The sequence below is a fragment of the Hemitrygon akajei genome, chromosome 3, assembly GCF_048418815.1.
Source record: "Hemitrygon akajei chromosome 3, sHemAka1.3, whole genome shotgun sequence".
Taxonomy (NCBI): domain Eukaryota; kingdom Metazoa; phylum Chordata; class Chondrichthyes; order Myliobatiformes; family Dasyatidae; genus Hemitrygon; species Hemitrygon akajei.
In genome coordinates, this window is record NC_133126.1 from 110,165,353 (window position 1) to 110,174,506 (window position 9,154).

The 9,154-nt window shown below is 40.6% G+C and overlaps 1 non-coding gene across 1 annotated transcript; it reads right to left on the reverse strand.

Annotated features, from left to right (window-relative positions):
* Positions 1 to 318: 318 nt before the first annotated feature.
* Positions 319 to 425, reverse strand: LOC140725818 (U6 spliceosomal RNA). The gene has a single exon (XR_012098470.1). It is a non-coding gene; the product is annotated as a U6 spliceosomal RNA (small nuclear RNA).
* Positions 426 to 9,154: the final 8,729 nt, after the last annotated feature.

The window sequence follows — 9,154 nt, forward strand, 5'->3', positions numbered from 1 at the left end:
TAGCCTTCCAGTCCAGGACATCTGGGATGTCTTCCTTTTTCAGAAAATAGGACTCTGCCCACCCCAACTGCTTGGTTAAGCAAGTGTGCCTGTCATCTAGCTAGGCATATTACAGGCTTCTGCACTCAATATCAAATTCTCCAAATTTAGTTAACTCATTTTCTTTCCCTGTGTCAGAACCGGCTATTTCTTCTGGCCATCTGTCTGTGATGTTAACTTGGTTTGCTGTCTCCGTTAGAACACATGTATCCTTCTATTTGTAATGATAACACTTCTTTCTTTCTGCATTACTCATATACTAACCTATTTACCTTTTTTTAAAATATGGAACGCTTCACGAATTTGCGTGTCATCCTTGCGCAGGGGCCATGCTAATCTTCTCTGTATCGTTCCAATTTTAGTATATGTGCTGCCGAAGCGAGCACCTATTTACCTATTTTAATAGCCATATATACCTATTTGACTAGAAAACCCATATGCTTCTGACTCACAGATACTCACTGTGCCCTTGACATCCTTCCCCCTCATTACTGTAACTTAAAAATATTTCATCTGTTTCACAGTCCTGATGAAGGGTTTTCAAACTGTTTCTCTTTTCTGCAGATGGAGCCTAACCTGCTGAGTGTTTAGAGTATTTTCTGTTTATTTCATCAGCAGTTTCTTTGATTTTCATTGTATGCATTTGAACAAAGTCTTCCGTAGACTCAACAGTATGGCGTGCAGTTTCAAACTCTTCATTACAGAGAAAGAGACTGAAAGAAGAGGGGCCACTCAGTGTACACTCACTAATATATACACTAACAAAGTGTAAAAATCATTGTTTCACTGCTAGTTTAGATAATGTTGTTAAATCTGCTGTCTCAAGCTATTCGTTATGTCAACACACATAACTGTTTGCACATGAGCTCATCTTTATTTTATTGTTTTGGTGCCAATTAATTTACTGTGTACTTCCAACTGTTTCTGCTTTTTATTTCATTTTGTTTATAAACCTGAAAAAAAATGACTTTTGTCATGGAGTCATAGAAACAGGTCCTTTGTCCCGAATAATCTATGCCAACCAAGATTCCTGTAAAAACCACTTCCACTGGCAGATCAGTCTATGTAAGCACAATGTTCTGGATGAAAAGGTTGCCCCTTAGGTCCCTATTAAGTACATTGCCCTCTCACATTAATCCTATGCCGCTGAGTTCCTGATTCCCTAGCCCTGGGAAAAACAATGTGCACATTCACCCTACTTATGCCCCTCATAATTTTATACACTCTTATAAAATCATTCCTCTTTCTCTTGTGCTTCAGTGAATAAACTCTCAACCTGCTCAACCTCTCTTTATAACCCAGTCTCTTGATTTCTGGCAACATGACTGTAAATCTCCTTTGCAATCATTCGAGCTTAATAGCATCTTTCCTAATGCATGGTGAATAAAACTGAACACAATATTCCAAATGCAGCCTCACCAATTTCTCGTACAGCTGCAGCATCTTTTATGTTCATTTAGCAGAAGGATAAAAGCCAGCATGTTGAAAGCCTACTTCCCTACCCTATCTATGTGCAGTGACACTTTCAGAGAACCATGTACTTGTACTCCCAGGTTCATTGGTTCTACAACACCGTGCTCTTGAAATGGAGTCCAAATCCTCCCTTGGAGCATTTGAATGTTACTGGACCTCAGCCTTGTGTTCAGTGGGAAATTAAGCAAGATTCAATTTATGCCAAGATAAAGGCCTCTAATAATGCTTTCAGAACCTCATTTGTTTTAACAGCTTCATTGATAGTTATCTCAATGTGTCTTCACTCAGATTGGGACTGTTTTTTTAAAAAAATGTTCAAAGCAGTGAATCATTTCTCCTTAACAACAACTGCAAAACTAGTCTTGAGTAGTGGGATACCACTTCTGCAGTATTACTATTACATTTTTAGCTCGGGCCCCACTTGGTTCATAGTTCACTCCACATAACTTCACAACCATCCCAAGATTGAATTCAATTCAAAACCTTCCAAATTTTACATAGCAGGTCAAAGCTGAGAGTCTTACTGTTGTTTAGAGAATAGATACTTATTCTTGAAAGGATTTTGCCTGAGTGTTTAATATGAGGTTATCAGCAAAGGCAAATTCATTCAAAAATAACATTGCTTGTCGAAATGTTGAAGAATTTCAGATCAAGATGATTCTCATATGGGATACGGCTGCTTAGGGGGCTTGGTTTCTTCTCTTCTTCTGACAGACCATCGTACATTGGTCCATTGCCCAAAGTATCCACAAAATATACATAAAGCAGCCTCATGCAAGGGAGCAGGTGAGAAATTCCTGCTTAATAGCAATATTGAAGTGGAGGCTCAAGAAATGAGGTACAGATCAAGGTAGAAGTAGAAGCCAGTCCTGAAATTCATCACAATCACTTGCTCAGAGCAGATTCTATGTGAAACAAAATCCATTTGTTCTTGCAGGGCAGATTCACACTGATACGATTAAAACCAGCAGGTGATGTTTATTGCTTCAAGATTGTTACAGTTTATTTGCTTTGTGTTGTGGTGTGTGCTCTCTGTGATATAACACGTGCTCTCTTTGTTGCGTTGGAGACACGAGAGATTCTGCAGATGCTGGAAATCATGAACAACAAACACAAAATACTAGAGGATCTCAGATTTTTAGGAGCAATATGCATCTTAAGGACAATGTTTTTGCTGTAAGAGGCATTTTTCAGGATGTTAACTACTTTAGACCTTAATAGATCTGACAAAATCAAAGCCCTGTTCATGATACTAGGCTGATACTGTGCATGAAACCCAGAAGTACCTTCAGCAAGCACAAACTTTCATTAAAATTTAATTAGAATTTACATTTCAGGATGTATATTGTATACATTTCTCTGACATTAAACGTATCTTTGAAAGGCACCTACAACCCACTCAGCATTCAAGCTGACCAAATCAGGTAAAACACAATTATGTACATAATAATAAGTTGCAATATATTATTACATTGTACCAAAGTAAATTATATCTAACCTGCAAATGCCTGTAGTGGAAGTGATTAAAGATGATTGGATGATGCAGTACATGGTTTAGCAATTTCCATTTTTATTCCAAGGAGTGACACTCTAATTCTAAAGGTGGCTCATTCCAATGGATCTCACAGTAGGAAATGAAGACCCACGATACACTGATAGAGTCATAGAAAGAGACATAATATGGAAACATGAAGTTCAGTTTACCAAGTCTACAACAATCATCAAGCACCATTTACACGAATCATACATCCATCCCCATATTTTCATCAACTCCCCCCGGGGCATAGTGGACTGAATGGCCTCCTTCCGTGCTGCATTCTTTAAGCTTCTAGTACTGAGCTACCCAGGTGTGAGTCTCACGCACCAACCCACACCATCTTTTGAGCATGGAAAGAAAATGGAGCAGGCAGAGGAAGCCGAACGTGCCTGAGGTCAGGACTGCTCTACCTGCTGCACCACTCTCCAATGCGTGGAAGGAGCAATCAAAAGTTGTCACATGAGGCTACCATGGTTCAGTGAGAAAAAAAAACAATTTATAAACACTGGGAAAATGATTTAGAGTTTTTCTGGAGAAAATAAAATGAAAGCTTTACTGAAGAATTACTGGAGTGTAGGGAGAGACTGGCTGACATGGATAAATACAAAAATGACACTAATACTGATACTAAGCAAATGGCATGGATAAACAAATTGACAAGAGTTTAAAGAAAAAGATTGTTTTGTAAAGGCCAAAAACAGTTAAAAAGAGAAACTGTAAAACAAAATAATCAAGTAATATAAAAAGAAAGAAATGAAAAATCCAGGATAAGAGCAGGGCCACTGAGAGATATACATGAGTTATTGATGACAAGATGGTAACGATATTAAATAATTATCAGCCACTTCACTGTAGAAGGCAAAATGGTAGCTCTGAGAATAAGAGGGATCAAAAGTAATATAAAGCAATTTAAGAAAAGATGATTGATACACTTAGTGAGGATGAAGCCCCTGGAAATACAGACAACACATTCATTAGAAATGGGAGATGTGCCAGGGAACTAGTGAACATTTAATGTGATTCCATTCTATAAAGATGGGATCTATAGATCAATTAGCTAAATGTTGGTGGTGGGAAAGATAATGGAACCTTTAGTACTTTTAGTTAAAGATGTATTAGGAAAAACATAGAAGAAATGAAAACATAATAAAAAAAAAACTGACAGATTCCAATGGGAAAGTCAAGCTTGATCAGCTTCATTGATTTCTCTACAGCAATAAAGCCAAAGGCCGATAAGAGTAATACGGTGAATGTAATATACTTGGATTTCCAAAGAAAACTGATGATAAGGGACTGAAGGTCAGGATGTCTAGAGTCAGAAAAAGTAGCAGTGTGGAGAGCAAGTTGGCTACAAAACTCATAGAAACAAAAAGACATAAAATGAGTCTTTTTCAACCAGTATTGGTATTGGGACCTTTGTTGTTTACCTTTAAGGAAAGCAATTTGAACAGGGGATTCAGAAGTACAAATTCAAAATTTGTTCAGGTTAGGTGTGCAATTAACTACAGCAACTTACAGGAATATATTAATAAACTTGCTGAACAAGAATATAATTGGCAAGTTAACGTCAATATAAATAAATGTGAGGTAGTTTATCCAAGTAGATGAAAAGGTAGAGATGGTAAAGTGGGAAATTATGTTTTTCAGTGATCTTGACCATGGGATTGAGAGTTATAGATAAACAGTTCATGAAAACTGACATTTATATTGGTGTCAAACATAAGTAAACCAATATGATTGACTTTCAGTGATGTTAAATTTAAAAAATGTTAAATGTATTGAATCTTGGACAGAATACACCTGAAATAATATATGCAGAATTACCTATGCAGATATATATGCAAATATATGCAGATACCTACAAGTATCTGGGAGTACAGTTAGACGAGAAGCTAGACTGGACTGCCAACACAGATGCCTTATGCAGGAAGGCACAGAGTCGACTGTACTTCCTTAGAAGGTTGGCGTCATTCAATTTCTGTAGTGAGATGCTGAAGATGTTCTATAGGTCAGTTGTGGAGAGCGCCCTCTTCTTTGTGGTGGCATGTTGGGGAGGAAGCATTAAGAAGAGGGATGCCTCACGTCTTAATAAGCTGGTAAGGAAGGCAGGCTCTGTTGTGGGCAAAGTGCTGGAGAGTTTAACATCGGTAGCTGAGCGAAGGGCGCTGAGTAGGCTACGGTCAATTATGGAAAACTCTGAACATCCTCTACATAGCACCATCCAGAGACAGAGAAGCAGTTTCAGCGACAGGTTACTATCGATGCTATGCACCTCAGACAGGATGAAGAGGTCAATACTCCCCAATGCCATTAGGCTTTACAATTCAACCGCCAGGACTTAAGAACTTTTTAAAAGCTATTATTAATGCTTTTTGAGATAGTGATTTAGATGCATATCATATTTTTTACTGAGTTAAGTATTGTATGTAATTAGTTTTGCTACAACAAGTGTATGGGACATTGGAAAAAAAGTTGAATTTCCCCATGGGGATGAATAAAGTATCTATCTATCGAATTGTGTGATAGAAATGAAGTATAAGAGATGAAGCAAAAAGGATTTACGACATAGATTGAACACAGGGATTAGAGTTTTTTTCTGGAAAAGCGAGATTGAGAGGTGATGTTTTAAGACCATGAAAGGTTTTCCAGTTGTGAGTTAGGTCAAAAATACAGAAAACAGGAAAATCTAGTTGGGAATTCAAAAAAAAAAATTAATTGTCCTGGGAATGGTTAGAAAACTCTGAAGAACTCTGAAGTAAGATATAGGAGCAGAAGTAGGCCATTCGGCCCATCGAGTCTGCTCTGCCATTCAATCATGGGCTGATCCATTTCATCCAGTCATCCCCACTCCCCTGTCTTCTCCCCATACCCTCTGATGCCCTGGCTAATCAAGAACCTATCTATCTCTGCCTTAAATACACCCAATGACTTGGCCTCCACAGCCACCCGTGGTAAAAAATTCCACAGATTTACCACCCTCTGACTAATTTCTCCCCACCTCTGTTCTAAAAGGACATCCTTCAATCCTGAAGTTGTGCCCTCTTGTCCTAGAATCCCCTACCATGGGAAATAACTTTGCCATATCTAATCTGTTCAGGCCTTTTAATATTTGGAATGTTTCTATGAGATCCCCCCTCATTCTTCTGAACTCCAGGGAATACAGCCCAAGAGCTGCCAGACATTCCTCACAGTGTAACTCTCTCGTTTCTGGAATCATTCTCGTGAATCTTCTCTGAACCCTCTCCAATGTCAGTATATCCTTTCTAAAATAAGGAGCCCAAAACTGCACACAATACTCCAAGTGTGGTCTCACGAGTGCCTTATAGAGCCTCAACATCACATCCCAGCTCTTATATTCTGTACCTCTAGAAATGAATGTCAACATTGCATTTGCCTTCTTCACAACTAACTCAACCAGCAGGTTAACCTTTAGGGTATCTTGCACAAGTCCCTTTGCATCTCTGCATTTTGAATTCTCTCCCCATCTAAATAATAGTCTGCCCATTTATTTCTTCTACTGAAGTACATGACCATACACTTTCCAACATTGTATTTCATTTGCCACTTCTTTGCCCATTCCCCTAAACTATCTAAGTCTCTCTGCAGACTTTCTGTTTCCTCAACACTACCTGCTCCTCCACCTATCTTCGTATCATCGACAAATATAGCCACAAATTCCTTAATATTGTAGTCCAAATCACTGATATACATCATAAAAAGTAACAGTCCCAACACTGACCCCTGTGGAACTCCACTGGTAACCTGTAGCCAGCCAGAATAGGATCCCTTTATTCCCACTCTGTTTTCTGCTGATTAGCCAATGCTCCACCCATGCTAGTAACTCCCCTGTAATTCATGGGCTCTTATCTTACTAAGCAGCCTCATGTGCGGCACCTTGTCAAAGGCCTTCTGAAAATCCAAGTATACCATGTCCACTGCATCTCCTTTGTCTACCTTCCTTGCAATTTCCTCAAAATAATTGAGTATTGGTAGACCTGATGATAAATAAGCTGAGCACACAGTAAAAACGTGTATGAAATGTTGGCTAAAAAGGGGCACACACAAAGAAGTAGACCTCTGAGATTAAAGACCTGCTTCTTCACCATAAATGCTTCTGCAAGGTAAAGCATCTTAAATTCCATCCGTTTTCATGTCCAATGTTCAGAAAGTACAGTCTATTCATTATAAGCATGCACGGACATTTCCACTGGTGCGCGCGCACACACACACACTTACACTTTAGTACCAAGTTTCTCATTTGGAATATAAATGAGAAGTATTCTCAGTCAAACATTAGACAATGTTGGTGGCATTATTTATCCATGATTCCAAATCTCTGACCTCTGCAACCAAGAACAAGGTCTCTAAGCGTATGAGAACATCATTTGACTCAGAAATATATTACTGGACCTTGTCCTCTCTGGGTCTAAATCCTGGAAATCACTCCCCAAAATTACAGGTATTGATAAGTCACAAGTATTGTGCTGTTATGGTAATCCATCCCTACTATTTCCAAGGCCACTCTTGTTCAGGTTGCCCACAAACATCTACTCTATCTCTATTACCTGTGGTGTATTTTGTAATGGTGATTTTTAAATGGCTTTTGGAATCATAAGCAAAGCCAGCATTTATTGCCCATCCCAAATTACCCTTGGGAAAGCGATGGCGAGGTGCTGTGGTCCTTATGATGAAAGTGTTGTTGCAGAGAGAATTCCAGGGTTTAGCTCAGTGGTGATAAAGGACCAGTGAAGCATTTCCAAGTCATGATAGTGCGAAATAGGAAGGGAACCTGAAGGTAGCAGTGATTTCACTGTCCTAGTCTGTCTTTGGATTGGGAATGGCCTTAGACAGTGACAGCAATGCTGATATAGATAATGCACAGAAAAAGGCCATTTGGCCCATTTTATCCATGCCAACTATGACACATTTTTCATTTCACAATCCCATCAACTCCTTCTCCAATCACCCCACTTTGGTATCATGCACCATCACTGTGGAGATTTTACAGAAATCATTTAACCTAAATATTCATATGTCTGGGATACTGAAGGAAACCGAAGCCACTGAGATCCCCCGATCCCATCCTTTACAAGGCACACAGAGCATCCAAGGTCAGGGTTGAGTTCAGTTCCCAGAACCAGTGAGGAGACGTCAAGTCAAATTTATTGCCATTTAACTCTGCATGGTACACACATGTATACCATCAAATGAGACAACGTTTCTCCAGACATAACAAACAATAACTTAGAAAATAAGAATAAAATCTACAAATGAATTGCGCATAGATAAACAAAGTGCATGAATTAAATATAATGGCCAGCATTTGGTCTACAATGACAGACGACAAAGCTCGTTAACTCAACAACCGTTTTTTTGTGATAAACACAAAACAGACCGGGAACCCCGACCCGGAGAGTGAACCCAGACAGACTCACACAGACGGGGGAGGTGACCATCAAACACCCTGGTTACAGTCAGGGTGACCCACAGATACACAAGCAAATAACTGTATAACCCAAGCTAAAATGTAACAATAAATGAACTGGAATTTCCCAGTATAATCCCACAAAACCATTTTAACACAACAACAACAAACAGTGCTGGTCATTAGAAATGCAGGGGTGGGCTGTAGTCCGCGCCACCCCCCCCCCCCCCCGCCCCGGGCATCACACATCCCCCACCCGAGCGGGCAGCCATCCCCTGCGACCCCAAAGCAAAATCAAAAGTCCCGGTGGGCGTCGACACTGACGCCTGTTTGTAAGAGGCAAGAGGCAGGGCACCGCCGTGTCACTCCCTCCCTTCAGCCTCACTGGGTCAGTCGGTGCCAGCCGGTCCCGGTGCAGCACGACTTTCTCCCGCCACTCAGACAACCACACCCGATATATCAACACGGTCCGGCCGGTGTCCCACACTCGGCCATTCCCTCTCCCGGGACGACACGGTCCGGCCGGTGTCCCACACTCGGCCGTTCCCTCACCCGGGACGACACGGTCCGGCCGGTGACCCACACTCGGCCATTCCCTCACCCGGGTCAACACGGTCCGGCCGGTGTCCCACACTCGGCCATTCCCTCACCCGGGTCAACACGGTCCGGCCGGTGTCCCA